The sequence below is a fragment of the Pongo pygmaeus genome, chromosome 18 (genome assembly GCF_028885625.2).
Source record: "Pongo pygmaeus isolate AG05252 chromosome 18, NHGRI_mPonPyg2-v2.0_pri, whole genome shotgun sequence".
Lineage (NCBI taxonomy): Eukaryota > Metazoa > Chordata > Mammalia > Primates > Hominidae > Pongo > Pongo pygmaeus.
The window spans coordinates 69,389,956-69,417,172 of NC_072391.2; the positions used below are offsets into that span (position 1 = coordinate 69,389,956).

The window sequence follows — 27,217 nt, forward strand, 5'->3', positions numbered from 1 at the left end:
GGTTTTTGTCTTTGGTTCTGTTTATATGCTGGATTACATTTATTGATTTGCGTATATTGAACCAGCCTTGCATCCCAGGGATGAAGCCCACTTGATCATGGTGGATAAGCTTTTTGATGTGCTGCTGGATTCTGTTTGCCAGTATTTTATTGAGGATTTTTGCATCAATGTTCATCAAGGATATTGGTCTAAAATTCTCTTTTTTTGTTGTGTCTCTGCCAGGCTTTGGTATCAGGATGATGCTGGCCTCATAAAATGAGTTAGGGAGGAGTCCCTCTTTTTCTATTGATTGGAATAGTTTCAGAAGGAATGGTACCAGCTCCTCCTTGTACCTCTGGTAGAATTCGGCTGTGAACCCATCTGGTCCTGGACTTTCTTTGGTTGGTAAGCTATTGATTATTGCCACAATTTCAGCTCCTGTTATTGATCTATTCAGAGATTCAACTTCTTCCTGGTTTAGTCTTGGGAGGGTGTATGTGTTGAGGAATTTATCCATTTCTTCTAGATTTTCTAGTTTATTTGCGTAGAGGTGTTTGTAATATTCTCTGATGGTAGTTTGTATTTCTGTGGGATCGGTGGTGATATCCCCTTTATCATTTTTTATTGCATCTATTTGATTCTTCTCTCTTTTTTTCTTTATTAATCTTGCTAGCGGTCTATCAATTTTGTTGATCCTTTCAAAAAACCAGCTCTTGGATTCATTTATTTTTTGAAGGGTTTTTTGTGTCTCTATTTCCTTCACTTCTGCTCTGATTTTAGTTATTTCTTGCCTTCTGCTAGCTTTTGAATGTGTTTGCTCTTGCTTTTCTAGTTCTTTTAATTGTGATGTTAGGGTGTCAATTTTGGATCTTTCCTGCTTTCTCTTGTGGGCATTTAGTGCTATAAATTTCCCTCTACACACTGCTTTGAATGCATCCCAGAGATTCTGGTATGTTGTGTCTTGGTTCTCGTTGGTTTCAAAGAACATCTTTATTTCTGCCTTCATTTCGTTATGTACCCAGTAGTCATTCAGGAGCAGGTTGTTCAGTTTCCACGTAGTTGAGCGGTTTTGAGTGAGATTCTTAATCCCGAGTTCTAGCTTGATTGCACTGTGATCTGAGAGATAGTTTGTTATAATTTCTGTTCTTTTACATTTATTGAGGAGAGCTTTACTTCCAAGTATATGGTCAATTTTGGAATAGGTGTGGTGTGGTGCTGAAAAAAATGTATATTCTGTTGATTTGGGGTGGAGAGTTCTGTAGATGTCTATTAGGTCCGCTTGGTGCAGAGCTGAGTTCAATTCCTGGGTATCCTTGTTGACTTTCTGTCTCGTTGATCTGTCTAATGTTGACAGTGGGGTGTTAAAGTCTCCCATTATTAATGTGTGGGAGTTTAAGTCTCTTTGTAGGTCACTCAGGACTTGCTTTATGAATCTGGGTGCTCCTGTATTGGGTGCATATATATTTAGGATAGTTAGCTCTTCTTGTTGAATTGATCCCTTTACCATTATGTAATGGCCTTCTTTGTCTCTTTTGATCTTTGTTGGTTTAAAGTCTGTTTTATCAGAGACTAGGATTGCAACCCCTGCCTTTTTTTGTTTTCCATTTGCTTGGTAGATCTTCCTCCATCCTTTTATTTTGAGCCTATGTGTGTCTCTGCACATGAGATGGGTTTCCTGAATACAGCACACTGATGGGTCTTGAGTCTTTATCCAATTTGCCAGTCTGTGTCTTTTAATTGGAGCATTTAGTCCATTTACATTTAAAGTTAATATTGTTATGTGTGAATCTGATCCTGTCATTATGATGTTAGCTGGTTATTTTGCTCGTTAGTTGATGCAGTCTCTTCCTCGTCTCGATGGTCTTTACATTTCGGTATGATTTTGCAGTGGCTGGTACCAGTTGTGCCTTTCCATGTTTAGCGCTTCCTTCAGGAGCTCTTTTAGGGCAGGCCTGGTGGTGACAAAATCTCAGCATTTGCTTGTCTGTAAAGTATTTTATTTCTCCTTCACTTATGAAGCTTAGTTTGGCAGGATATGAAATTCTGGGTTGAAAATTCTTTTCTTTAAGAATGTTGAATATTGGCCCCCACTCTCTTCTGGCTTGTAGGGTTTCTGCCGAGAGATCCGCTGTTAGTCTGATGGGCTTCCCTTTGATGGTAACCCGACCTTTCTCTCTGGCTGCCCTTAACATTTTTTCCTTCATTTCAACTTTGGTGAATCTGACAATTATGTGTCTTGGAGTTGCTCTTCTCGAGGAGTATCTTTGTGGCGTTCTCTGTATTTCCTGAATCTGAATGTTGGCCTGCCTTGCTAGATTGGGGAAGTTCTCCTGGATAATATCCTGCAGAGTGTTTTCCAACTTGGTTCCATTCTCCCCGTCACTTTCAGGTACACCAATCAGACGTAGATTTGGTCTTTTCACATAGTCCCACATTTCTTGGAGGCTTTGCTTGTTTCTTTTTATTCTTTTTTCTCTAAACTTCCCTTCTCGCTTCATTTCATTCATTTCATCTTCCAGGGCTGATACCCTTTCTTCCATTTGATCGCATCGGCTCCTGAGGCTTCTGCATTCTTCACGTAGTTCTCGAGCCTTGGTTTTCAGCTCCATCAGCTCCTTTAAGCACTTCTCTGTATTGGTTATTCTAGTTATACATTCTTCTAAATTTTTTTCAAAGTTTTCAACTTCTTTGCCTTTGGTTTGAATATCCTCCCGTAGCTCGGAGTAATTTGATCGTCTGAAGCCTTCTTCTCTCAGCTCGTCAAAGTCATTCTCCGTCCAGCTTTGTTCCGTTGCTGGTGAGGAACTGCGTTCCTTTGGAGGAGGAGAGGTACTCTGCTTTTTAGAGTTTCCAGTTTTTCTGCTCTGTTTTTTCCCCATCTTTGTGGTTTTATCTACTTTTGGTCTTTGATGATGGTGATGTACAGATGGGTTTTTGGTGTGGATGTCCTTTCTGTTAGTTTTCCTTCTAACAGACAGGACCCTCAGCTGCAGGTCTGTTGGAGTACCTGGCCGGCCGTGTGAGGTGTCAGTCTGCACCTGCTGGGGGGTGCCTCCCAGTTAGGCTGCTCGGGGGTCAGGGGTCAGGGGTCAGGGGTCAGGGACCCACTTGAGGAGGCAGTCAGCCCGTTCTCAGATCTCCAGTTGCGTGCTGGGAGAACCACTGCTCTCCTCAAAGCTGTCAGACAGGGACATTTAAGTCTGCAGAGGTTACTGCTGTCTTTTTGTTTGTCTGTGCCCTGCCCCCAGAGGTGGAGCCTACAGAGGCAGGCAGGCCTCCTTGAGCTGTGGTGGGCTCCACCCAGTTCAAGCTTCCAGGCTGCTTTGTTTACCTAAGCGAGCCTGGGCAATGGCGGGCGCCCCTCCCCCAGCCTCGCTGCCAACTTGCTGTTTGATCTCAGACTGCTGTGCTAGCAATCAGCGAGACTCCGTGGGCGTAGGACCCTCTGAGCCAGGTGCGGGCTATACTCTCCTGGGGCACCGTTTCCTAAGCCCGTCGGGAAAGCACAGTATTCGGGTGGGAGTGGCACCCCTGGAAAGGGAACTCCCTGACCCCTTGCGCTTCCCGAGTGAGGCAATGCCTCGCCCCTGCTTCGGCTGGCGCACGGTGCACTCACCCACTGACCTGCGCCCACTGACTGGCACTCCCTAGTGAGATGAACACAGTACCTCAGATGGAAATGCAGAAATCACCCGTCTTCTGCATCGCTCGCGCTGGGAGCTGTAGACCGGAGCTGTTCCTATTCGGCCATCTTGGCTCCTTCTATCTGTTCCTACTTTTGAAGGTTATAGTACTAAGTTAATGTGGTTAATATGTGGACAGGCACTTACAGCAATTCCTGGTAAATAGTGCAAGCTGAGTGTGTACTGTTCTTGTTATTTCACACACTGAAGAGTAAGCAACCTAATCTTACAGACCTGGTGCGCAGCCTTCCTTTCCCATGCCATGGCATAGAGGGGCATTCGGCAAATTATTTATATGCTGAATGAATAAATTAAAAGAAAGAAGGAAGAAAGGAACATGATTTTATCCTTTACCTAAAATTTTTTCTTTATTGTTTATTCTTTGGCTACTTTTAGGCTACTTTGAAGGACAAGGAATTGACATTCACCCAAGAAGCCTTTCAAATGCCTGTTCTAACCTAGCCTTTACTATGCCCTGGGATCCCTTGTATTTTGAGCTTCCTCCGGAAGGAAGAGAGATGGATTTGGATTAAAGAGAAAATTAGGCCTAAAACCAGCACTGGACTCTCTTCATCATCTGCTTTTCCACCTGCATGCCTCTCCCAAGCTGGTAGACCTTGTTGTAGAAAGTTATGTCTTGTCAATTAAAATTAAATATGTCAATTAGCACTATTGCTACCACCTCAATTAGGCCTGTTAGCAATTCTTTTATTTACTCTCAATCATATTCCCCAAAGATATCATCTTTCCCATCCCTCAAGCTTGCAGCCCACTCACCCATACATCTCTCTCCCAAGTTGACCTGCTTTCTGCTTGAGATGAGACTTTCTAAGATGAACTTCAATTTCCCCCTTCCACATCCAAGTGATTTACAACCCCTCCTATTATTTCCTTGCCTGTGCCAGAAAGGAAACTGCCCCATCTGCAAACTCCAAAGCTAATTTGCTCCTTAGTCGAAATCCATCTCTCTTCCTTCCAGAGCCCTGTTCCATCAGTTATTCCATTCTGTTTTGTTTTTTACAAGTCTCCCAAATTTCTGGTTTCTTCTCTTTTACATATTAATATACTTAAATATTTTTCTACCATAAAATGACAAGAACAACAAAAAGCTCATCTTTCTCCTTCTTTTCATTACCAAACTTGCCAAAAGAATAATCCGTGAATATTAGCCTCTCTCACTCTTAATCATTTCTAAACCCTTTTAAAGTGACCTCTCATACCATTAATTTGAAATTGTCCTCTCCTAAATTACGATTGACATTCTAATCCCTACATCTGATGACTTCTCCTGAGTCCTTGTCCTCCTCAATCTCTCTGCAGCATTTTCTGTCATTGATCACCCTCTCCTTCATAAAACACATCTTTGGCTTCCTTGACTTGGATTGATCTTGGCTACCCTCTTGGAACTCTAATTTGTATTTGCCTCATCCTTCTGTCACCCCCTAAATGGAGGTGCTCCCCCAGTGTTCAACTCTTCCATTTATGATCACTCAACTCTTGTGGTGATTGCAACCATTTCCAGGCCATTGACTATGTCCTCAGTGCGGCTGGCTCCCAGATCTATATTCCTATCCCAACAAATACTGCAAGTTCACATTTCCAGCATTCTGCTGGACATAAACATTTACTAAAAACTAGACTTTTCTCCTCAACACATTCTCCCAAACCAACTCTACCCCCTGCGTTTCCTGTTTCCCATCTCCGAGACTCAAAAATTATTTTTGTGCCTTCTTCACCTAATTAGTCTCCAGGTTCTATCAACTCTACCTCTACCCCTGTCAAATCTAACACTTACTTTCCGTGAGCACTGCCACTGTCCAGCGTGTCACCTCTCGTCTCAAATTTCGCTGCAACCTGCTACCTGCTCCCATTTCTTCCAATCTATTCTTCCAGCATGTCCTGAATCTTCCATTACTCTCTCTCCTAATAGTGCTTTATATGCTACAGATAAAAGCCCCAAATGCCACCATCTGGACCCCTTTTTTTCCCAGACATAACTCTATAATTGGTCTTTACACATACTGCTCTCCAGCCAATCCAAACTTCACCTTTCAGAATAAGTCCCACACTTCCTACCTCTAGGCCTCATCTTTTTCCCTCTCGCATTAGTTTCCTAAGGCTGCCATAACAAAGCACCACAAATTAAGTGCTTTAAAGCAACAGAAATGTAGCCTTGCCCAGTTCTGGAGGCCAGAAGTCCAAAATCAAGGTGTCAGCAGGGCCATCTTCTCTTTGAAGGCCCTAGGGGAAGAACCCTTCCTTGCCTCTTCTAACCTCTGGTGTTGCTGCAGCCCTAGGTGCTCCTTGGCTTGTGGATGCATCACTCCAGTCTCTGCCTCTATCTTGTCATGGCCTTCTCTCCTGGATATCTGTGTCCAAATTTCCCTTTTTTTATAAAGACGCCAGCTCTAATCCAGATGAGTTCATCTTAACTTGATTATATCTGCAAACCCAATTCCTAAAGGAGGTCACACTCTGTATGCACTGAATGTTTGTGTCCCCATCAAAATTTTTAGGTTGAAATTCTAACCCCCAGTGCGATAGTATTAGGAAGTGGAGCTTTGGGGAGGTAATTAGATCATGAGAGTAGAGCCCTCATGATGGAATTAGTGTCCTCATCAAAGACACCCCAGAGAGCTCCTTGTCCTCTTTCTGCTTGTGAGGATATGAGAAGATGGTAGTCTGCAATTCAGAAGAATGCGCTCACCAGAACTTGATTATGCTGGTATCCTGATCTTGGCCTTCCAGCCTCTAGAATTGTGAGAAATAAATTTCTAATGTTTATAAGCCACTCCGGCCATGGTATTATCTTATAAGTGCACTTACAGAGTGTGACTAAGACACACTTACAGATTCTGGTGGTTAGAACTTCAACATATCTTTCTGAGGGACACAATTCAACCCATAACTCTTCTCTGCAGAGACTTCTCCCTCCACTCAGTTCCATAGGTTAAAATCCTTCCACTGCTCCAGAGTTTGGTTGATTTTGACCTCTCCCAATAAGTTGCTTATAATCCCCTGAGATAACACAGTATTTTGCCCCTTTTATAGCATAGCTATTTCTATATATCTTCTTTGTGCTGCTAAATTCTAAACCCTTCCAGACAGAGGACACATATATCACTCATCTTTGTATTCCCTCCCCCACCCCATGCCTAGCAGAGTGCCTTTTACTCATGAACTTACCTGGTTAAATCAAATTAAAATAAATTTCCTTAGATATGAAATTTTGATCATCCCTATATTTTTGTCACTTAAAGTAATTTTTCACTTTCATCATTAAATCTAAATGTTGGCTAGGCCCAAATAATTTCAATCTGGACTTACTTTTCATTGAAATATTTCAACATTAATAACATATCTCTTTCTCCTTTTTTGAAACTCTATAAATTGGTTTCTATAGGTCATTTTTCTGTGCATCGATTTCTTCCTTGGATTATTTTGAGGTTAATATTGCAGGTGCCCTGAATTCTGTTGGAATCTAATCATCTAGCATTCAGAAGATATATCAAAGAGTGGTCCAGGGAGTCTGGCTTGGACCTTCAACTTCAGCCTTGCAGGTAGTATCCTGAGATTAAATAAGCATAGTCAAACACAGGTTCCTTCAGGCCTAATTTTTATGTTTTAAATATGTAAATAACTCTTTATTGTAGGGTCATCATAATTAATATGGTATTCCTAATCCTATATTAATTTATTTTTTATTCCTGCAGGTTTCAAGTTCAAAAAAAGATAGAATAACTAAATGCTATGCTAGCTCACAGCATTATTGCTCAAGAGGAATAATGCTCTTGTACTTTAGAGTAGGTAACTCTCCTAGTTTTTCATCTAGAGTTGCTGCATATGTATATTCCTCTGTGTGTGTGTGTGTGTGTGTGTGTGTGTGTGTGTGTGTGTGTTCATGGAATGGCTGGAATCTGTTTAATCTCCTAAATAGATTGAGCACATACACAGCAAGAGCATTCAGACTATGGGCTTTTAGTCAAGGACACGATTCTCTTTCTAATGCATATTTGGGACTGACAGACAGAATTACTGAGGATCAGCAGTCATGGGGAGAAAAGGAAAAACAAGTGAAATGGTAGACTGAAATGGTGTTTAAGGGCCAGTTTCTCTGCATGTTCTCCCTCTACAGAAAGGGTCCTAGGGGCTGTGGGGAAATAGGCGGCCTCTGGGCTGTGAGCTAATGCGGCACTGCTGCTGTTTGCATAGCTGCACAGCCCTAGGAGAGACCTGGGAAAGCTAACTTGAATTCCAATGAATATTTACAATTACACTGCTCCATAGCAGAATGCAATCATAGTGCTCCAGTCTACAGGTTTTATGCATCAAAAGAAAATGAGAGGAGAGCAGCAAAAATGGAGTTGCCTTTGGAGAGACTTACAAACACAGATCTCACTGCTTGTGGCAGAACTAAAATGCTTTATTTCTGATAGGAGCAATTTATTCTTCAGGCACCTTCCTTGATAGTAGAAAGCACCTGACTGGGTTTTGAAGTGAGAAAGTCTTCAGTAGATGGTTTTTAATTCTGAGCAAGAGAAAGGCATGGAAGGAATTTTATTGCATAATTTTGATTTTGTTTTCTAACAGCAGACCCTAGAGAGGGGTGGGAAAATCCCTAAGCCTGTTCACAAACTCCCTCTTCTTTCAGTTTGTGTTTTCATTCTGTTCCCACGGATTGTCATTGCTTCATTGGGTAGCCCTGGGAAAAGCTGCCACCATTTTGTATCCCTAGTTTAAAGCCTTTGGGTAATTGATTACCAGTAAGGCATGCAATCTCCTTGCTCATTTTTTTTCTCATGAGCTGTTGATCCATACCAAAGATCCAGAGAGAGCTAGATGGGAAAAATTAGTCAGAGCCACTTGGACCCAGTGAGGCAATTCTTAACTTTTAGAGGTGCCAGAGTAGATGAAATGGAATGTTTTAAAAGGACTCCACCAGAATCTGGTTTTGGACTCAGCTGACTAATCTCTCTGACTATTAAGGTTTATACTGGATTACTATTTGCTAGCAGCCTGGGTTGCTGCACTAAGCAGAAGCCCTGTCTGCTACCCATCCATACTTTTACCCATCATCAGTCCATTTCCTCCCATCAAGATGTCCACCTGATGCCACTGTCTCCCATCCACCTCCCTGCCTGTTGACCTGTCCCACCACTAATCCATGCATCTTTTCACATATCCATACATCAACTTGCTTGTACATATCCAAGCTTGAAGCAGAGGCAGGCAGGAGTCAAGAACCTATATTTGTGTGACTAGGCATTGGCAGATCTGAGAATGCATTCTTCCTTCTCTGATTGTATCTTCTCAGATTCTCAGTGGGTTATAGATGCAGTGGAAATATCAAACCAGGGGCTGGGAAAAGGGGAGGCTTTAGGTCCCCATGACCTCCATCAACTTTCTGCTGTTCTTTGTTGTACATGAATCATGTGTTCTCAGTCATACATAATTGCTATGCAAGCACAGCTTCAGGGCATTCCTCCTGCCAACTAGATCGCTGCCTCTAAGTCCCTTCTTCAAGAAAATTCTGTATCCTCTGAAGTTATTTAGTAAGTCTTACAGTATACAAAACACATATGGTCTATGAGTTTGCAACACACGAGTAGATATTTGCTGTAAAATCCCATGGATGTGGTATTACTTAGTGCAGGACAAATAATCACCTTAAACTAATGTGATTGCTTGTTCTTTACTCTTATGGTCAAAGAAGTATTACACTTTAATACCTAGTGACGCCAGGAGGCCAGGCATTTGTTCCAATATGGCTGCTCCTGCTGAAAACCTTTGAGTCTCCTCTTCTGGAAGTGCCCATTAAAAATTTTAAAGTAGGCAAAGGACTTGAATAGACATTTTTTCCAAAGACAATCTACAAATGGGGCTGGGCACTGTGGCTCATGCCTGTAGTCCCAGCACTTTGGGAGGCCAAGGTGGGTGGATTACTTGAGCCTAGCAGTTTGAGACCAGCCTGGGCAACATGGCAAAACTCCATCTCAATTAAAATTTTATGAAATCTTTTAATAACAAAAAGGATATACAAATGGCCAACGAGCACATGAAAACATGCTTAACATCATTAATCATTAGGGAAATGCAAGTCAAAACCATGAAATACCACTTCACACCCAGTAGGATGGCCACATTTTTTAAATGAAAAATAATAGGTGTTTGTGAAGATATGGAGAAATTAGAACCCTCATACATTGCTGGTGTAATGTAAAATGGTATAGCTGCTGAGAAAAAGTGTTTGGTGGTTCTTTAAAAAGGTAAACATAGAATCACCATATGCCACAGCAATTCCACTGTTAGGTATATGCACAAAAGTATTGAAAACAGGTGCTGAAACAAGGACTTGTAAATGAATATTCATATCAGAACTATTCACAATAACCAAAAGACATTTGGAGCAACCTGTATGCCCTTCAACAGATGAACAGATGAACAAAATGTGGTATGTACATACAATGAAATGATTTTAAAAGGATTGCTACATGCTACAAAATTAATGTACCTTGAAACCATTCTGCTAAGAAGTCAGTCACAAAGTACCACCTATTATAGTTCTGTTTATATGAAATATCTAGAATAGGCAAATCTATAGAAAGTAGATTAGTGGTTGCTTAGGGCTGGGTTGAGGAAAGAGGAGGTTGTGAAAAGTAGGGACATAATGGCTAAAGGATATAGGGTTTATTTCTGTGGTGATGAAAATATTTTTAAATTGCCTGTAGTAATGGTTGCACATATCTGTGCCTATACTAAAAATCATTGAATTGTACACTTTAAATGGGTGGATTAGATGGTATGTGAATTAATTTTCAATAAAGCTGTTTTATTTTTTAAAGCAGGTTGTAAACAATACTTATAAATAGTATTAGCTCATTAGTTTATGGTCCTAGCCAATATTTTTAAGTAACAAATAATATTATCCAGCTTGTTGACTTACTTATTTTAGAAGTTTGATCCCAAATGACATTCAGCTATTTTTAGAAATCTACTTTGAAGTGGTAAATATTTGCCACCAATGATAATATTCACAATAAAGGCAAGAGGTGATGAGAGAACTGCCCAGAGAAGAGTTCCCAAAATTTTCACTTGTATCCGTGAAATAAATGGGTCATCTCATGACTTCAGAAAGGGCAACTCTCATTTGGAGCTAAAAATTCTGGTATGTTAAAAAAAAAAAAAAACACAGTCACACTTCATCATATATCTATGTATACTTTGGTATACACATATAATTGGTATATACATCTACATTTACACATATAATTTAGTATATACATATAATAGGTAAATCTATGTGTGTGTGTGGCCAATTTTTGATTTGTAACAGGGCAAGTAGAAAGAAATGGAAGCGAGATTTTTTTTCTACTCTTTCAATGAATGTTTATTGGGCATTTAATAAAGGGTATAAAAATCTTAAGACACATTTGTCAGGAAAACCCCTTATCCAATTAAACAGAGGTAGTGCAGATTTTTGGTAAACTCCAGACTAGAGTTAGAGGCCAAATAATTCATTAGTGCTTAAGAGCAGAGAATATTTTGTAAGATAGTTGAGACAAGTGTTCCCCTGGAGAAATTCCCTGGCAAATATTTTTTAAAGCTTCTAAAAGGGCATTTGACCACCAGAATATCCAAAGGTGGTATAACTAATTGTCTTGGCAAGAACTTATATACAGTTGCTATTTACCTACAGAGAGGAATCCATCTTCGGTTCTTCCCATAGTTTCAAGCCCTCCAACAGTAAGTACCCAATAATTTTTATTAAAATGGTTCCTGTTGGCCCTATCAGCTGATGACAACTGCAAAATCATACAACAGGAGAGGGTGTTGTAGGTATTGGTGACTTCTTTGAAATACTGTTCACTGTACTAATGAGCTATGGGTAAAAAGAGTCACTCATGTATTTGTATAGAATTATTTTAGGTTTTTGTCATTTTTCCTTCTGCTAAAAATGTACTAAATACGTCATAATAACTAGCTAACTAATTGCCTCCCCCCACTGATGTCCAACTTCTATAGCAACTGGGTTTGAGTGGAAACTTAGCCAGAAAATGATTTTTGTGGACTTAAGAGAAACTCTAATGATACCACCACATAAGAGAAAAACTGCTGCCATCATATAAAAAAAGTTAACACAGAGCAGATTGATATCTAACAGAGGCCTTTTCAACCCTGCAGGCAATGGTGTTTTCAAAAGTTTGCAAGCTGACCATTCTATCTGGTATTATTTGAATGTTCAGATGTGCCCCAGAAGGATAGATAACATTTTTTTTTTCTAACCTTGAAATAGACACTCAATGGAAATGGGAAATAATGAGATTTGCCTGTACATTTCTACTAATATATCAGTCCTCACTAATGGTTGCTATATCCAAGATTTCATTCCTTAGTCAACTTGAATCCCTAACAATCCACCTTCCACAATTATTAGTTTTATTGATGATAGTTCAGCATTTATTGTTTTGGGAAAAAATTGTTATTTATTTACAGAGTTAAAAACTACTTGGATTCCCACCTCTGGGTAGCTACTGGTCAGTCACATCGCCTTTCTATGTTTATGTGTACATTTATAAAATAGGTATAAAATGCACACAACTGGACCTAGAGGAATATGGGAACCAACATTTGTTGCAAACATACCACATGTCAGACATTGTACTTGTTATTTTACAGACATGATCCCATTTTAATCCTCAAAATAATTGTGCCCAGTTAATGAGATTCCCATATTACAGACAACAAAATAGGAATTCAGAAAGTCACTCAACCTGTGACTATTGGCAAATGATGGTACAAGGATTCAAACCTAAGTGGAAAGCTAAGGTCCGTATAATGTTTAAGGTCCTTGTAATTTTTAAGGTCTTGCGTGCACGCCCACTCCCTACACCTTATGTCTTGGATCTCAGTTCCTATTGTCTCTTCTCCTTCACTATCCTCCAACCCTGCAAGCCTACTCCCACCTCAGGGCCTTTGCACTGACTGTTCCTTCAGCTTGAAACCCCTTCCCCACATGTCTAAATGATTTATTCCCTCACCTTCTCAGGTCTTTGCTCTAATGTCACCTTCTTAGTGAGACTTCTGATCATCCTATTTAAAACCACAACCTACAACCCACTCCCCACTCCCAATCATTCTTACCCCAATCTGTTTTCTTTTCCTGTAGCATTTATCACCCTCTAATGCTATTTTTATTGTCTGCTCCTCTTGCTAGAATGTATGCTCCACTAAGACATCGATTTTTGTCTGTTTTGTTCTTGATGTTCCTCAGCTACTAGAACTGTGCCTAGCACATAGTATGGTGTTGACTGAATAAATGAAAGACTCAATTGATTCCAAAGCTGTGCTTTTTCCTCAATGGCCCCAGTAATGAGCTTCTAGAGATTTTCATTTTAAACATTATTAATCTGAATCTCTCCTTCTGCTCTCTGACTTTCTCCTTTCACCAAACAGTGGGAAGAAACCCTCCCCTCAACTACCTGGCTGGTGTTTATGTGATTGAGAGTCATGGTTAAGGATTAGAGTATGCAGGATATTATTTGTCTCATATCCGTGAGGGTCTCTGTTGTGTGTGGGGCTATGAGAATATGACCAGGGGTTCTGTGTATACAAAGGCTAGATGTGACATGCTTCTAGTTACCTAGCAAGGGGAGTGTCAGCTCTGCTAGCCATCCCACAAGCAGGGTGAGTGAAGCCCTGGTGCTGGCCAGCATGGACACTGGAGCTGCAGGGGAAGGCAAGGAGCTCATTCCTCCCCTGTCTTCTTAAAGCCTCCTGGGCCTGAAGACAAGATCCATGCTGTATGTGGCATTTGCAGTCTTGGAGGATGCAAAATAACTCTGAGCTTGGATTATATTTCTAGATGGTTACAATTCAGAATTTCATAACAGTCATCAGGCTTACTGGGTTTTGTGCTTTGCTTTCACTGTTGGATATTTGTTGAAATTCAATGTGGAACTAATTCATCTTTGAAAGCCATCTTAAACTTTCTAATAACCCATAAGCCTGTTGGAAGAAAGGCAATGATAGAAAAGAGGCTCTTGGCCGGGAGTGGTGGCTCATGCCTGTAATCCCATCACTTTGGGAGGCCAAGGCAGGTGAATCATGAGGTCAGGAGTTCGAGACCAGCCTGGCCAACATGGTGAAACCCTGTCTCTACTAAAAATACAAAAAATTAGCTGGGCGTGGTGGTAGGCACCTGTAATCCGAGCTACTCGGGAGGCTGAGGCAGGAGAATCAGTTGAACCCGGGAGGCAGAGGTTGCAGTGAGCCGAGATGGCACCAGTGCACTCCATCCTGGACAACAGAGTGAGACTCCATCTCAGAAAAAGAAAAAGAAAAGAGGTTCTTATCATTTCCTTGGTGTCATTTTTTGTAGGCCTGAAATGAACCCACTTTTTTTTACTTTATTTAAAAAATGTGTATTTTTGGTTGACTCACTGTATAATAAAGGAAAACTGTATAATAAAGGAAACCCAATAAAGTGTTCGATACAGACATACATAAATGTGCAAGCTACCTATCTCCTTTCAGGCTTTTTTCAATGTGTGTGTGTGTGCACATATATACTAGAAGAAAAGTTGTTGAGGAAGTTGTTATTTCTGAATCATAGGATTCAGGGTATTTTTATTTTCTTTTTAAAAAATGTTTCCAAAATCCACCCACCCATTTGTACACTGATACTCTCTTTACATGTCTGCATATTTTTCACATTTTTTACAGTAAATGTGTATTACTTTGTAACCATGCAATTAATTTTCTCAGTAACGTTTATAATTTTTATATCATTTTCTTTGAAAATCTACAGAAGGTTTCCCCTATATTCATTACATTGCTTTGAGTCTGTTTGCTTTTTCTGAATCCCTACCATAAAACTAAAAGCAATGAAAGTGTTTTACTAATTAAAAGACACTTTTTGATTCATGCTAAAAAATACATTTAAAAAAATCATGAAACTATTTGTTCAATGACTTGTCAGGAAAGATTGGTAGCCTTCTCTATGACAGGATAGGACAATATTTATAAACCAACAACTTAAATGCAGAATTATCTTCTGCCTTTGGTTAATACTGTCCTGCCATTCCATATTGCCATCCATGATAATATTGGGGAGCCATACATGGAATACTCCATAGTCACTAGGAAGAATGGGGTAAATCAGCACACTTACTGACTGGAAAAGATGCTCATGAAACACCCTTAAATAGAAGAAAAAGTTACAAATCAGGATTAACTCTGCTCACATGTTCTTAAGAAGTTGTTTTGTATATATGTTTGTAAACAGACAGAAATCCAAAAGGACATACAGCAAATTGCTCATAGTGATTATTGCTTAGGAGTAGAATTGGCAAAGATGTTGGTTTTTAAATTATCCTGCATTTTTGAAATGTTAAAAATAAAATAAAATGATGTTCATATTTTAAATATGTCCATTTACTCCATTTTTCTAAGCATTCCTTTCTAAGATTCCAACAACTATTGATTGATGCATGATTTCTTTTTTTTTTTTTTTTTTTTTTTTGAGATGGAGTCTCGCTGTGTCACCCAGGCTGGAGTGCAGTGGTGTGATCTTGGCTCAGTGCAACCTCCGCCTCCCAGGTTCAAACGATTCTGCTGCCTGAGCCTCCCGAGTAGCTGGGACTACAGGTGCCTGCCGCCACGCCCAGCTATTTTTTTTTTTTTTTTTTTTTTGTATTTTTAGTAGAGACGGGGTTTCACCATGTTAGCCAGGATGGTCTCAATCTCCTGATCTCGTAATTCACCTGCCTTAGCCTCTCAAAGTGCTGGGATTACAGGCGTGAGACACTGCGCCCGGCCTGATGCATGATTTCTTTCCCCCGAACTCAGACATCAGATCAAGGTCACTGTTATCTTCCCAAGAACGTGTAAAGTGTCTGACATACAGTAGGTGCCAGTAAATAATTATTGAATGAAAGAATAAACATCAAAATGGTATCTACTTTTTAAAGGTTAAAAAAAAAACTAACAAATTTTTCTTTATAGTTTGAGAAAAAAATTCTTGTTTCCTGGAGAGCTAATGAAAGGAAACACACATTCACACATACAATACTTTTTTTTTCAAACTTTGGGGAATGGATCCATAGTAAATACTCCTCCCCATACATTCGCCTGCTTCACGATTTTTTATTTTTTAATATATTATCAAAAGTCCTGAGGTGACATCTAAACTTCTTCTCTCCTCAACTTACAGGCAGAGAAAACAAAAGCTCAGCTGGAAGAGACTGAAATGGAGGCACCTACTTTCAAGCCCAGACTTTAAGAGAGGTAAACCACATACCTAATCCTTCCTAATAGATTCCAGAAAGAACATCGATGAAACTTCTCTTGATCTTTTTTTTTTTTCTTACACAAATTTAATACTTTGATCACTTACAACCGAAAAGCAGTATTTAAAGAAACAGCACAGGTCACTTTTATTATATACAGCTCTGTTAGCAAGATACTACCTTGAGTAGCTGTTTAAAGGGATCACACTTCAAAAGGTAATTGACCTAAATTCTCCTTCCTGCTCTGCACTCGGTGAGTCTTCCCCATGTGCAGCCCTCCCATGGATCTCACACATGGAAGAGATACAGTGAGGTCCTGGGGAGCATGAGAATCTAGGTCACTGTGATTAAAACTAATTCAAACATTATTTTAATGGCTGTGTTTAGTTGCTAAAAATTCTCAACTTCATTGGGCGCCTAAAAGCTGACAGCGCCACTCTGGAATGAACCAGAAGTTGATTTATAGAGAAGAACACTCTAAAATGATCACACCTGTTCTGATCCTATCTGGTTGGGATATGCTGAAGTGGAATTATGTGTTTCTACTTTCAAAGTATTTGTTTTGGTCTGAATCATTAACAAAATTATAAAACACACAAATCTCAAAGAAGAAACTGTGCTCTAGCCAGTTGTCCTATGAGTAGCCTAATGCTACCTAATTTCTTTTGTTCATCTCAGAGATTTTTTTTTTTTTTGGCAGATATTCACTGATTCAGTCACATTCTCTGGTAATTTTCCTATCCCAGGTCCATATCATTGCTTTGCCCCAATGATATAAAGTGTTTTAACTTGTAAATTTAAGCGATAGCTGGTAGTCATATTCTTAGGATAATTGTGCAATTTGTTAAAGTTCTTTAGAACTTACTGGAACACTGATTTAAAGTTTTAAATGTCCAACACATTTCCTAGTTGTAGAAATCCTGTCAGCACCAACTAATCATTGTTCCAAACATCTTTGGAACAAAACAAAATCAACAAACATCTTTGGTACATGATCTTCCTGGAGTGTTTTTATGGCTTTCTCCCATTATTTTGGAAAATAATATTGTTGCTATCACTTTAGAACACTTCCAGAAGCCGACTTGGCCTTGAAGTTCTGATTCATTTATAAAACCATGTGTTACAAATCACAGCTTTCTGTTTAATACTTGGCAGACCAAGGCAGATGTTTGGTTGGAAGAATTGTTCTGTTACCTGAAGTTGTGTGTTAGCAAAGAAAATCTGCAAACCAAATTTCTAACTAATATTCATGTTTCTGATATGTGTCATCATATGAGTAACTGTCCTCATTGTGTGTTCCCCAAACAAAAACATAGCCATTGCCCTTTAAATTCTAAAATTAAACAGGATAAAAATGAAGAGATATACATAAAATCTCTGATACATAAAAAGGCAAATGGCTGGGGAAAGGAAACAAAAATCAAGCTCTTTCTATCCCAAGATTATATGAATATGAGCAAAAACCCATATGAAGTCACTTAATAATGAGGTCAAGAATGCTTAATAATTTAACATACCCTTGGATCCTGATTTGTGATTGTCCAAAACTAATATTTCACAAGCCACATTGCACCTTGTCACTGAATCCTATTTCACCCTCAAGATAATGTCCAAGTATTAATGGACCCAATTTGGTGGAAATTACCTAATTGGCTGCAGTCACTTCAACTTGAATGTGACATTTTGGGCTGTTCTGTAGTCACAAGGATAAGTTAGAAGCTTGGGCAGCAGACTTGCTCTTTGTGATAATTGTAGCTGAAGCTTGTGTTATCACTGAAGCTTATTATTTTGCAAGTTGTACACTCAGCTTTTTGTAAAAATTGTACTCTAAGGAAAAATCCCTGAGGAGGCTGCTTTTCTCTCCTGGCTTTTCTAAAACCTCCAGATGAAAATGACCAAACAAAATGCTCTGTGACTGCATTTAGGCACACTTAACTACATGCCACCTTATAAAATATCTTAGTATCATGCATTAGACAGAGATCCTTAAGTCTCTGTGTTCTTTACATTGTGCGATTATTCAGTTAACTAAATTACTGCTAGCAAACGGCATTAATGAAGGGCATTCCTTGTATCCTGGGGAAATTGTGTACCTCTTCATCGGGCAGGTAAATGGGGAGTAAGAAGTCAGCTTCCTGCTTTCATTGTCGCCTGCCCCATTTTGTGTCGGAGCATTTTGCTTGTGAAAACAGTAAGCTCATTCCTGAACAGTAGGAGGGCATCAAACAGTGGGCATCTTTCTCTTGTTAGTAAAACTTTGTATTTCCATACTGCTTTATAGTTTCAGGAGGATATTCCTTCCCTCTCTCCCTCTCTTTCTTCCTTCCTTGTATATTTAGAGTAAATAAGATGGTCCATGCCCTTTGCTAGGCACTGAAGATAAAAAGAGAAACAAATATAGTCTCTGCCCTCAGTAAGCTCCCTGGTTAAGAAGGGGAGAGAGAAGAATAATCAGTCAATCATTATCCTATACAGTGAGCGTTCTAACCATGTGTACTGCGGAAAATACTGGGAAGACAGGAAGCCTCACAGAGAAAGTAATCTCGTGGCCAGATCTTGAAAGATGAACAGGTGTTTACAGCTGGAGAAAGAGGAGTGATGAGAGGGAACTGGGGAAGTTGTCACCTCAAGCAGAAGGGACAGCAGGTGTGAGGACATTAAGGCATGAAATACGTGACTGAAATAGCAGGTGAGGCCAGATCACAAAGGACCTATGTGCCTTGTCCAGGTGTCTGGAATTTGTCATATGGCGCTTTCATTTCAGCTGTTCCTCACAGTAGCCTGCGGAGTCTGATGTTATCCAACAGCAGACCAGTGTCCTGAGAAATAGAGGACCTAGGCTGTAGTAGGATTCTGCCACCTACTACCACTTGTCAACTTGAGGCAAGTCACCAGGCCTCTTTGAGCTTAGAACACACATCACCTATTTATCACTTCTCTATGCAACAATAATTTAATATTAATGCTATTGTCCTTTCAGCAACTGTCTGTTACCATATACTGTTAATGTACTTTTCTTAGGCACTGGGTGCTACTAGCCGACGAGAGTGAATCTGGCAAACCGTAATCTCCTCCCTCCCCAGTGCACATAGTGCACCGTTCTGCAACCACTCTTACGCAATGAGCATGCTCCCACACTATCCAGAATGGACTGTCTTTTGCAGTGGTGGTGTTTGTTCTGCCATGATCTCTCTTTCTGCCATTTATTTTTGCCCCGAGAAGCAGTTTTGATCCATAGTGGCTATAACGAAAGATGTTCAAGCACTGGTGCTGGAGCAAAGAAATAGAGAGTGTCATGCTGGGTGTTCAAACACAAGTGTAATATCAGCTCAAGTGAAGTTCAAGGGAATGGTTGGAGAGAGAGAGTGAAGGAGAGGGAGAGGGAGAAGCCATCAGCAGAGAATTAAAGAGCAGTGGCAGTGTGACTTGGGAAGGACACCGTACAGAGCGAGGCATCCTGGGAGCGCCGCACTACGCCTGTGACAGCAGGCTGGGAGAAAATTTGGCTGGAGAGAAGCCATGAACTTGGGGAACCTGGAGGGAACAGAGTAGCCATCGTCAGCCATTGCCATGATTCTGAGAACATGTCTCTGTAGGGTCTGTGTTTTCAGGACCATATGCAGCACGAATTCAGGCAGTGCACCCTTTTCTGAAAAGAGTGCAAACCCTGTGCAAACCATGGGGAATTCATGGTTTACTAAACTACAGTGTTTAAGAGCATGGGCTCTGTAGCCAGGCCATCTGGGTTTGAAGCCCAGCTTTACCATTTACCAGCTGTACCACCTTGGATATTGAACCTCACGGCACCTCAGTTCCCCCATCTGTAAGATGGAAGTAACAGTACTATCTACCAAGCAGGGTAGTTGAGATAATAGAATACTTGTAAAGTGCTTAGAATAGTGCCTAGCACATGTTAAATGCTCAAAAATATTAGTTATAATTGTTTTTATTATTATAACCACTGTTATTGTTATTTAGTTTTCTGTCTGTAAAATGAGGAGAATTTACTAAATAATCCCTGAGATCCCCCACAGTGCTTACATTACCTGAACTCACTAATCCCTTTAGCCCTAGGAGAAAACTGCAACTCTGAGGAATTGACTGCCCCCACCAGGGTTACATGGGGAGTAAGGAGTAAATGCAAAACTGGAACTGGAACCCAAGTCAGTTGCCCCACTCTCATGCCCCCCATGCTCTCTTGCGTGCCCAAAACTGACCACAGCGTCACCCAGCGGGGCCCCTTGCTCCCTAACCGCTTGCACCCTTGGAGTGGCAGAGCTTCAGGCCAGCTCTGGTTTTTGTTTTGTTTTTTAACCCCTTCCATTCTTCTGTGAATCAAGAAGGGAAGTGGCAAGCCTGGGGAGTGAAAGGGATTTGTTGCACTGGAAGAAAGAAAACTTAGCCTAACTTTAATAAACTAAAGAATATTTCTCCCAGCATTTACAGCTCAAGCATCTTCTGTTGGTCACCATACCAGTAGGAGATTTGGTCATCCTTTTGGAGAAAGTGAAGGGATTTTCCACCCAATTTTGGAGGAAAAGAAATCTTCAGATGTGGCCCTTTGTCTTAACCACCCATTGCTCTTGTTTTATGTGGCTGGAATCTCAGTCACACTTGTTTCCTTTCTGGTGCAATTATGGCAATTCTTCAAGGACCCAGTAGAACCTGAGGAAGCAGGGAGAGGGGAGAAGAAGGAGAGGGGATGTATTTTCAACAAACTGACCTATTCTTTATCCTTTAGTGTCAATTTTGGCAATATTTGCATCTATATTCTTTTCTGCACATTTACAACCCACTTACACATAACAGGGACTCTGGTCTTTAGCTACTGGGAATGAAGCTGTCCTCTTTTGTTTATTATCTCTCTTTTTTTTCTTGTCTGTGTCCATTTCAATATTAGAATAATCATTACCCTCTTAATAGCTAAAATATCTGTGCAGGGTTTATTTTTTTAATAAGTATTTTTCATTTGACTGAACCGATTTCATCAAAGGAGGTTAATGTGATCACTTTAATTTGCAAAATGTCTTCCTCTTTTTATTTCTTCTACATTTGATTTTGAGCACACGTTTAATTGTTTTTGATGGTTTGTGTTTCAGCCTCAGCTGGACATGCAGAATAGGCTCTAGACAGTCTCAGAATTTCATTATGACCGAGGAACCACTATTCTATAAACACTGAAAATTGGAAATTATCTCTAGAGCTGTTTGTTAACGAAGTCGAAGGCTAACCTTTAGGGCTCATTAAAATTCCACTGATGAAAACTCTTGTGCCAGTCGGTCTCTCTTTCAGGAATCTATCCCCGTGTTACGAGTGCTGGTGTGCAGAAATCGGTCTGGGCCCTCCCCTTTGCCCTCCCCTTTAATCTCTTGGTCTGGTTTAGGCAGAGATTTTTAAAGCTTATAGATTTCTCTTTCTCCCTACTCAGAGTATGTGTTGTGAATCCAAACAAACATGAGTAGGTCTCTGAATGTGTAACTGTGACTGAGCCACTTGGACTAGCAGTCCTGCTGAATCTCCCTTCCTCCATCAATAAAGGAACAGAGTTATTGATACTGGGGATAATTAAAAGGGGCAAAAAGAGGGGTACATTTTCTGTACCTGACAGTGGAAATAAACATGGAGGCGGGGGCAAGAAATGACAAATCTCCAGTTTACACCAGTATACAAGTGCGCTGCACAATTGGTGGAATGCAATGAGTTGTTTTAATGAATCTATTTGCAAATGACAGTTAAAATACAGCCATTTTTTTCCAGAGATCCCTGCATGGTGACAGTGGCCACTCTCCTGTCCTGCTGGCACATGAAACCTCCCAAATCCTCCCAAAGTGCTGCAGCATCCATGTGCAGAAGGGTATTTGCATTCACTTTGTGCCTCATTGTAAGGAAGGACACCAATGACAGCACATAGCATCACTCTTATTATTGCTAAACAGATGGAAAATAATTGTTTATGGAATTTGTGTTTTAATTGCATTAATGTCTTTGGCAGGGAGATCCACCTAAGTACACAATTCAAAGCCTGCCTTTGATCTGGGCCCCTTGGGGGCATTTTCCATGACTGATAAAATGCTCCTCTGAGTTCATAGGCAAATGATGAAAATGATAAAAAGAAAAAAGTCAGGCACCAACCTCCCATTTGGATATTTTGTCTCCTTGGAGAATCACAAGCTCACCAGGCTTGCAGTCATGGTGACGATACAACACATCTCACCCTGTTATACCCACCCAGGGCTCAATATGAAAGCCTTCATCGCTCTCCTCCCTCCTTTTCCAGTTCCCTCCTCCCCTTTGCACACAAACACACACATGCTTGATGCAAGAATTCATGTGCTCTCTCTTTTCAAAGATTATTACTGCCTTTTTATATAGGCCAGTTTAGATGCTTATAAAATATTTCTCAATAATAGCCCTTACACATATTTTTCCCCTTTCATCCATCACACATTTCTTGGTTAGCATTATATTGTGACAAGATAGAAATCAAAAGCATTGCTCTTAATGAAAATGAATGTTCTAATTGGGAAACAGTTTGTCTTCTAAATATTCTGCCATAAATCAGGCTGAGTGCGGTGTAGTCAAGACCAAACCCTGAAAACTTGACAATTTCCCTCTTACCAAGACCCAAAGAACAGAAGCTAGTGTAGAAATTTTGATAGCTAGTGAAAAAGAAAAGGTTCTATAGATTTTTGTCTCAGAAGCACAATCCCCATCTTTTCTTCTCGTGAGAAGGTTAATTAGATACTTTCGTTTCCTCTTAGAATAAAGAGAACTAAGGAGGTTTTAAATTCATAAATGTATTTTTTTGTTTGTTTGGTGGATTTTTCCCTCTCATTCTTTCTCCTCTGCAGAACACAACTAGTAAATGATTGGATCTTTGACAGAACAAAGGTATTTTTGATGGGCTCTGTAATCTAGTGCGCTAATGCGCCCAGTCCCTTCATTGTCTTGCTGTCTGATCCCATCCCTTCTGCCAGACAGTCACTGCGGGATGAGTCACTTTTAATGTCTGATAATCAAGGTGAATTTTCAAAAAGCTGCCATTTTGGAATTATGCACTATATCACGGTGTCAGGGAGAAGAGAAGGAAGGGTGAAGGGAAGGCTAAGATAGACACCTACTGCACATTGAGAGAACTGCAGGACACAACCAGCACCGTGCCAGACAAGATGTGTCCGGAGGGTCCAAGTGGATCAAGGCATACATAATGAGAAGGAGACTATGTTAATTATAAATTAAAAATAACTTCTATGATAACGAAGATTATATGCACAAGAGGAAATGTCTTAGTTAAAACAGACTGGAGGGATGGAATTAAATACCAGCCATTTGGGGGTATGAATTCTGTACCTACTGAATATATTGTGGTCCATTAAATAACCTAATACAAACTTACATTTGAAAAAGAATAGAAGTGAACTGTGGCTGTCTCCATGGATGCTGTATTGTCTGCCATCCTTATTTAAAGCAACATAGGCGAAGGGATGTTACTTAGTAGATGAAAACAGCCTTCCTTCAACTAGGGAGACTGGTTATTTCTGGAATCATTTAAAGAACTGAACCCCCACCCCCATGAAGTAGAGAGGGAGATACTGGAAACCCTGGGTAAACAAAGGCCAATCAAATATTCTTGCAAGGCTAAGACTGTTCAAATATATGGCAGTCAGTGTCTTCTCTAAGGTAATTAACTGAACCCACTGTTAGGCATGATGGCTTTGAAATTTTTTTAATTATTGGCATTATATTAAATAGTAGGGTAGCTGAAGGAAAATGATATAATATGAGAATAGCCTGCTACTTTTGTTTATTATTCAGAGAAGTGAACACCTATAAATAGAACCAGGATGTTTTGGCTAGGGAAATGCTATCCTCATTATAGCTGGGAGATGCTGGAGCGATTTAAAGCCAAAGCTTCAAAGCTTTGTCCTGCTTTATAAAAGCATGAAGGTTTTCATGGCTGTTTCAGTGGTCGGTCAGAGCCTGCAGATGCTTTATCTGTCCTGGAGGAGGGAGGAAAAACATTTCTGAGAGTGCTATTTTGTAACCATGATGAGTACTTACATATTTCCTCCAAGAGGTATTTAAATACCTACATATCTTCTTCAACACAAGTTATGTTTACAGATTATTACACCTTCATATTGTCTACCAAGGTTAACTAGTCCCTCCTCTCCTTAACCCCCTCCACCTGTACCTTTGCCACTCTTTCTCTCTCGCACACTCTCCCACTCTCTGTCTCTCACACACACACTACCCAACACACAATTCCAAAATAAGCAAAGAAAACAGTTACTGTGTTTCTACTGTCATATTTACATATAAAAAGATTCAAAATATAAATAATATTTGAGATGGAAGGGACCCCTTAGAGATCTTTTGGTACAGCCCTAATTGTACTGACATAACAGAGAAGTGACTTGTCCTAGGACACTCAGCCAGAGAACAGCAGATGCCAGGCTGGCATGCTTTCTGCCACAGCATGCTATCTTCCCATTAAAAGAATTATAAGCCTCTACAGCTTGGCTGCACCATGATTCAAGCACTGATGTCACAGTGAAAAAATGAAAACCTAAGGAAGAGATAAGAATCGTATGCACTTTCAACCATGATACAAAGGAATAAAATAGAATATGGTATGAAATTAAGGAAACCAAAATGCTAACGAACATCTATCTAACAAAATGATCTGCCTAGTCAGGAATTCTGTTAGAAGGCAGAATTGTCCTACTTTTAGTAGAGACGTTTGGAATTAGCCAAGAAAGCAAGCACTGCTTGCAAAAATCACAATGCTTTATTTCTCTATATATATTTTCATCTGAAACATTAGAATAATTTGGTCATGTTCAAGTATGTAATCATTGAGATTCTGACTAAGTTCTGTAAACTAATGACACAACTGAAACTAGAAAGAAACCAGCATTTCCTTTTATTCTTCTAGAATCTAGGTCTTTAGCAGGTACAGCCTCCTTGCTCTCTGTGCCAAAGTCTACCTGATATGACCTGTTAGGTATTTTTGCATCTATAACTTGTATTTACCTCCTGATATGTCCTCCCTCCTGTTGGACTAATCTCTAGCTGAAATGTTCTGTGCATTTTTATTAAAATACTTCCCTGGTGCTTAAGGAACCTGAGGTTCTGGGTAAGAAACCCCTAAACCCTCGAGTATATCTCCTATTTTAATATTAAACCTCATGGGTTTTCTTCACAAACACCAAATGACAACAGGAACTTTTTTTTTTTTTTTTTTTTGGAGACGGAGTCTTACTCTGTCACCAGGCTGGAGTGCAGTGGTGCAATCTTGGCTCACTGCAACCTCCGCCTCCTGGGTTTAAGCGATTCTCGTGCCTCCTGAGTAGCTGCGATTACAGGCACACGCCACCATACCCAGCTAATTTTTGCATCTTTAGTAGAGACGGGGTTTCACCATGTTGGCCAGGATGGTCTCGATCTCCTGACCTTGTGATCCACCCGCCTTGGCCTCCCAAAGTGCTGGGATTACAGGCGCGAGCCACTGCGCCCAGACAACAGGAACATTCTTGGAGGCACTAGATGATAGTAATGATAAACCAGACATTATTGTAAACCAAATAGGACCTCTCAGTAGCTGTACTTTTCCTTCTAAAAAGGTTTAAAGAAAGGCCCACACTAGGAATTAAACAGTAAAAAAGAAAATGCGTATAAATTGAGAATGTGTTTTATTTAGCATTGCAGAGAATTTTGGGGTAGATAAAGGAATGGATCAAAAGATTATGTATCATGTAAAAAGCCTTAACAAAATATGTGGTGGTCAACAGACAATGAAAGAGTTACAAAAGAACAAACTGTGATTCCTTCAAGTCTCAAAACAAATGGCTTTTCATAGTCTTCCTGATCCTACTTTTTACTTCTGAGGAAGAAAAAATTGAAGAATATATGTGTGGCTGGTGGGGTAAACATGGAAACATGTTATCGTTGTTTTTGCTTAGCGAGCCATCAGGAGTCTTAATGAGATTTCAGTTTCAATGGTACTATTAGGAAAAAAGTTTCTCAATCTCAGCACTAATAACATTTGGGGCTAGACAATTCTTGTTTTGATTTCTTCCTTACTTTTTGCAATATCCCTTTTTCTGTTTTTTTTGGGTATATTTTATTATGCGACACCCTCTTCATAGAATTGACAGGATAATTATTTGCTGAGGGGAGGCAGAGGAGGGGCTGTCCTATGCATTTTAGGATGTTTAACACCATCCCTGGCCCCTACCCACTAGATGTCAGTAACACCCACCCCACCAAGTTGTGACAATTAAAATGTCTCTAGACATTGCTCCATGGGGAGCAAGATCACCTCTGGTTGAAAACCACTAGACTACAGTGAATGGTTGTTATTTTAGAAAATAGGCTTGGTTGTCTCATGTTTTGGAGACAATCTTTATCTATGCAATAAATCCTGTGTTTCTGAAAATATGCTCAAAACATAGCAGGTACTTTATGGTTCCTGATATTGCCTGTGAATAGGCCCTGCCACAGAACTCTGAAAGCTCAAGATGTATAATTAAGTCTAAAGGGAAGCATGTTTCAAAAAGAATTGAGCAATTGATTACTGACATACAGACTATAAGGAACTTAAACAAATTTACCAGAAAAAATCCCATTAAAAAGTGGGCAAAGGATGTGAACAGACGCTTTTCAAAAGAAGGCATACATGCATACATGCAGCCAACAATTACATGAAAAAAAGTCAACATTGCTGATCATTAGAGAAATGCAAATCAAAACCACAGTGAGATACCATTTCACACCAGTCAGAATACCTATTATTAAAAAGTCAAAAAATAACAGATGCTGGCAAGGTTGTGGAGAAAAAGGAACACTATACTCTGTTGATGGAAGTGTAAATTAGTTTAACCATTGTGGAAAGCAGTATGGCGACTCCTCAAAGACCTAAAAACAGAACCACCATTCAACTTAGCAATCCCCTTACTGGGTATATACCCAAAGGAATATAAATCATTCTATCACAAAGACACATGCAGCATATGTTCATTGCAGCACTATCCACAATAGCAAAGACATGGAATCAACCTAAATGCCCATCAATGATAGACCGGATTAACAAAATGTGATACATATACACTATAGAATACTATGCAGCTATAAAAAAGAACGAGATTGTGTCCTTTGCAGGAGCATGGATGGAGCTAGAGGCCATTATCCTTAGCAAACTAATGCAGGAACAGAAAACCAAATACCACATGTTCTCACTTATAAGTGGGATCTAAATGATGAGAA

General features: G+C 39.9%; 1 protein-coding gene across 1 annotated transcript in view; it reads left to right on the forward strand.

Annotated features, from left to right (window-relative positions):
• Positions 1–27,217, forward strand: part of PMFBP1 (polyamine modulated factor 1 binding protein 1) — a 171,460-nt gene that overhangs the window by 23,785 nt on the left and 120,458 nt on the right. Inside the window, exon 3 of the mRNA XM_054453195.2 lies at positions 15,874–15,947. The gene's annotated coding sequence lies outside the window, so the exon portion shown is untranslated. The remainder of the gene's footprint in view (positions 1–15,873; positions 15,948–27,217) is intronic.